Genomic DNA, 5,001 nt, shown 5'->3' with positions numbered 1-5,001 from the left:
TTAGTTACCTGACCAATTGTGAGATCCTTTTCTCCTGAATTAGTAGCAGTAGTTGAAGATGAAGGTTTTTGAACTACTCTTGACCAGGAGATTACAGGAATCCTTTCAGAAGAAACTTTACCATTCTTACGATTAATGAACTTTACTTCACTTTTTTTTATCGAATTATCCTCCACTACTTGAAGAATTATTGTAGGAGTTAGAATTTCCTGTTATTTTCTTTCCCCATTAGATTCCTCCATAATCATTTTATCATATTGTAAAGAGCTAAATCTTCCATTTGTTATAAGAACCTCATTAACAGATTGAGGATGAACAATGTTGGGCACTAATGGAGGAGGACAAATATCAAAAGGTTCTTGAATATTGTCCACCTGAGATTTATCAATTGGTTTCTCTAAAGTCACTGTAGGTGATTCAGTGGGATGATCCATAGAAGAATTCTTCTGAAACCTACATTCTGATAATAGATGACCTACAATCTTGCATTTGGAGTAAAATTTTGGGAGTTTATAAAGAACAATACCTTGATAGAAACTTCCATATTTTGTAATAATCCATAGCTTGTTTGGAAGTGGATTTGCAAGATTCACTTCAGCCAAAACCTTTGCAGCATATCCACTTGAGTACTTGAGAGTATCATCATCAACTTTAACAGGATTACTAATTGCATCACAAATGGTGAACAATGTTTTTCATCCCAATATTCTAAACTTAAACCAAGTAGAGAAACCCATACCAACGCATGAGAAGTTCTTTGATTTTCAGGCCTAACGAGTTCTTAACACTTGATCTTGAACATCCCATCTGTAATTTCTGATGTAGTTTTGATCTACTTCATTAGATAATTTGATAGTGAAAAAACCTTTACCCAAAGGAATTAAATGGCACTCTCCAGTTAACTTCCACTGATTTCTCAAAATACTCATTGCATCAACAAATTTTATTCGAAGAAAATCTAATATACCTATTAATGAAAATTTCCATGAATCATACCTGTTGTTATTGTTATCCTCAATCAAAGTAATCGAAGGAAATTTTTCAGATGGTTCTGAGATGTTCACAACCCTAGAACCACTTGCAGAAATATTTTGAGCCATTTCACTTTCCATTACGACTAGTGAAGACCCATTATTACCAAGTAACTTTGAAAAACGAGACTATTTCACCTGATCTATTTGATTCACCTGAAACTAACTTGAATTTAATGAAGAAAGATGAAGATCGAGATTTTATTTTTGAACTGAGTTAGTCGCCGATTTGCAGAGCTAAACTCAGTCCGATCTCTAGTGTCGCTTCAGCTGTATTAAAGCACTTATAAAACTCCTCATGTCCACTTTTGAATTTTAATTAAAAGTTCATGTTAGTTGGATTGTCCCATTAAAGAAAGGCTTATATTTGTATCATGGAGTATCTAGTTCTAGAGTATTCATATAGATTCCGTACAATATTTTAATCACGAAATTGGTTGAATAACTCTTAAACACTTTTTCCTGGGTGTAAAAAACGAGTAAAATTTGATACTGTTTAAATGTCCAATAACTTTCAAGATCTTGTTCAAATGTCCCATACCGGGTATTTCACCCCATTTTGTTACTTTTATATAACAAATTTTAAAGATAACTACCTAAAATACCCTTTTTATTTATTCAGTACATTAGCGACTATTTCACATGAAATTGGAAATTTCTGACCAGGGAAAATTAATGTGCTTAAGACTGCACGACAAACTAATCTAATCAACATTTCTAGACGTATATAAAAGTGAAAAGTAATTGGAATTAAAAGCGAACATAGCGTTGTTCATTTGACATACTACAGACATTAAATAATTCAGATTTGAATATGGAGCTCATGCAAAAAAATCAAAACTCGTCATATAGCGAACAATCCAACGCGCCACAACAACAAAGTATATCGTGGGTAGGAAATCGTCATCCTTTTATAAACAAGCAGCAACCTGAATCATCATGATCCAAAACCTGCTTGTATGGGATGTTGAGGTGGACCACCTTCATTGAATTATACTTCATATCCAGGCGGTGGAGGTGGTGGATAGTATGATGCTTGTGCTGGATAAATTGGTGTGTGCCCTGCATTTTAGACATATAATAAAGAATTTTGTTAAATCTGAGAACCCATGAGTGTGAAGTCGCTAATGGTATTCTTTTTTTTTGATTTTCCTAAGTCGAGAAAAACGAACTTCACAACCCAACTTGAAACCTATATGATAGACGAATGTTGATTTACGTACAGTGTATTCAGTAATTGCAACACAAAGGAACACCAATGATCATCCATCTATGCCACAGTTGTCCTTTGTGAATAAGCTATGAATCAATTAGGAAATCCGTGACCACCTTAACCACATCTGGAGGATTAACAATAATAATCACCTTAACAATTGGTTTACTTGATCAATCCATTTATTCCTTAAACCTGGTTGATTTGTACCACTAAAACTAGGATAAAAAAGGATGCAACCAGTTTTAAACGGATCTAAAACAAGATGAAACTGTTTTCATCCTGGTTTAAACGTGGGAGAAACCAACTTTAACCCATTTTGAAACTGGATGAAACTAATTTCAGCCTAGTCTAAACATACGACAACCAAGAAAAGACCGAAAGAGGAGAGAAAATTGTGCTTGATTTAGCTGCTGCAAAAATTGGCAAGTCATTTTGATTGCACAGTTTTGTGTAAGTGTGTATGTAGGCTTAATAGTGCATTTTGGGAAAGTCTGCATCACATACCGATTGCAATACAGTTAGTTATTAGTCAAGCATTGTGATTTCTGTGCACAACATGAAACTGTAGAACATCTTTTTCTACATTGTGATTTTGCAAGGAGAATTTGGAGTTATTTCAAGGATAAACTGAAGTGGAGTTTTGTTATGCCTGAAGATCTCTTCACTATGTTGCTGTCATGGGATTTGTCTTTGCTTTCTTCTCAACAACTTCAAATTTGGCACATGATTCCTATTGCTATCATCAGGTGCATATCGAAGGAAAGAAATGATAGGATTTTTCAGATTAAGTCGAGCATTGAAGCTACTTTACATAACAGAATCAAGTACACGTTTTTCTTGTAGTGTCTTGTATTCAAAGACTTTGAAGCTCCTAGTTACCAGGATGTTTTGTCTAGTTGGCCCAAAATGTATTTTCATTATCTTTGACTTTAGAAGTAGTTTGTTACTTTTTTAGTCTCTTTTCTTCTCTTTTCATTTCTTTCTCTTGTATCTTTTGAGAGTGGTTCAAGCCTTTTTGTACCCTCTCTCTTTTTGATCAATATATTCATCTTTACTCATCAAAAAAAAATTTATTAGCCAAGCATTGGCAAATGTGAATGACATTATTGATGGATAGCGATGCAAAAATGTAGCTGGACTGTGGAAAACCAAGCTGGTGAAATTGCGTTGTGTGATTATGTCGGTCCCAACATCCATGGTATTGACAAAATATAAAGAACACTAAGACTATCTATGAATATACCATGAAGTAACTAACACTTATATTTTTGATATCAAAATTAATAGTTTACGGGAGTATGAAACAACTTTAGCGATAAAAAAACATGAATATCGATCAAACATAAACTAGTTTAAATAGAACAAAACAGTTTCAAACTAATCTAAAAGAGGATGAAAAACATGGTGAAACCAGTTTCAGTTCAATCTAAAACAAGATAAAAATGGGTTCATCCTAGTTTAAACATAATGAAGCCAATTTCAATTCAACCTAAAACCGGATGAAACTGGTTTCGTCTTAATTTAAACATAGGTGAAACCAGTTTCATCATGTTTTAGATTGAATAAAAACTCTTACGTAAGAAAAAATGACCTATATCCACATTTCCAAAAGAATAATAAATCAATATGCACATTTAAAACAAGATGAAACCAATTTCATCATGATTAAAAACTGGATGTAATCATGTTCAACACAATTTAAAATATGATGAACTCAGGTTCATTACAAATTTATCAAAAAAATTGCGAATACTTAAACCCAAGTACACAAGTGCATTAACTTTTAAGTAAATAAAACCACAAAGAAAATTGTGGGAATGTTATAAGGGGATTTTGATAAAGTACACCCTGTGGGATTAGTATTTCCCAAAGTACACCCGTTTTTTTCAAAATTGCTAAAATACACCCAGTTTCACTTTTCCATCCAGTTTTTTTCATAAAACAGTTAACGGCCGTTAAATAGCCAGTTGTAACAAAATCGGTTCGAGTTTGCAGTTCCAACTGGTTCTACTCCTCTTTTGACCAGGCTGCACAATGTCTAAAAAGACTTGACTAGTTCTACTCCTCTTTTGGCCATCACTTTCGTTTCTATACCTGCAGTTCAAACTCGTAATATTTTTCCAAATTCCAACAGATCATTCGCAGTTAGGCACATAATAAATGAATTTTCTATCACCTAAAACCCAATTATGGATTTCTCTACAAAATTTCATATTTTTCTTTGAAAGAAATTAATCAAACCAGAAATGCATGCTAAGAATTCACTATTTTTATCAACAGCTCTGATGGATGCACATCGAATATGCAATCCGAATCTCTTGATCTGATTGGCTTATCTCTCTAGTTTTTACATAATCCGGTGGATTGGATTTGGGTAATGGAGTCAATCAAGCTATATATTCTATATAATTTTCATAATACTGGTTATAAATTTGAATTGAATAATCAACCAACACCAAGATTTATAAGATCAAAACTTACATGAAGGACGCTATACAACAGTGAAGTAGAAAACATGAAATATGGAAGCACGACCCGCCTCGCCCACTTTCCCAACAGTAGAAAACATACTCTTAAAAAGGCTAGATGTCGACATCATTTCTGCATAAAACCCCAAATCTCAATAAGACTAGTTTACCTTACATCCATAGAGAGGACAAGAGAGAGATTACCAGGAGCCGGAGGTAACTCTACCGAGTTTATCTAATGAAAAATTCAAAATCAAAATCTCTCAAACCGATCAACAAATTGAAG

General features: G+C 33.5%; 1 long non-coding RNA gene across 1 annotated transcript; it reads right to left on the bottom strand.

Annotated features, from left to right (window-relative positions):
• Positions 1 to 1,755: 1,755 nt before the first annotated feature.
• Positions 1,756 to 2,496, bottom strand: LOC113286337. The gene is made up of 2 exons (XR_003329236.1): positions 2,255 to 2,496; positions 1,756 to 2,093 (listed from the first exon to the last, which is right to left on the bottom strand). It is a non-coding gene; the product is annotated as an uncharacterized LOC113286337 (long non-coding RNA).
• Positions 2,497 to 5,001: the final 2,505 nt, after the last annotated feature.

This window comes from Papaver somniferum, chromosome 6 (assembly GCF_003573695.1).
Source record: "Papaver somniferum cultivar HN1 chromosome 6, ASM357369v1, whole genome shotgun sequence".
Lineage (NCBI taxonomy): Eukaryota > Viridiplantae > Streptophyta > Magnoliopsida > Ranunculales > Papaveraceae > Papaver > Papaver somniferum.
Note: the sequence above shows the minus strand (reverse complement) of the source record. Positions and strands in the feature narration are given on the sequence as shown.